Source organism: Octopus bimaculoides, chromosome 1 (genome assembly GCF_001194135.2).
Source record: "Octopus bimaculoides isolate UCB-OBI-ISO-001 chromosome 1, ASM119413v2, whole genome shotgun sequence".
Taxonomy (NCBI): Eukaryota; Metazoa; Mollusca; class Cephalopoda; order Octopoda; family Octopodidae; genus Octopus; species Octopus bimaculoides.
The window spans coordinates 20667287-20667596 of NC_068981.1; positions in this window are offsets into that span (position 1 = coordinate 20667287).

Genomic DNA, 310 nt, shown 5'->3' on the forward strand with positions numbered 1-310 from the left:
ATATATATATACACACACACACACACACACACACACACATTTTTGTTCTTGGCACTCCGTCGCTTACGACGTTGAGGGTTCCAGTTGATCAGATCAACGGAACAGCCTGCTCGTGAAATAAACGTGCAAGTGGCTGAGCACTCCACATACACGTGGATATTCACCGTGACACAGTGTGACAAGGCTAGCCCTTTGAAATACAGGTACAACAGAAGAAACAGGAAGAAAGAGTGAGAGAAAGTTGTGGTGGAAGAATACAGCAGGGTTCACCACCATCCAGTGCCGGAACCTCGTGGAGCTTTAGGTGTTT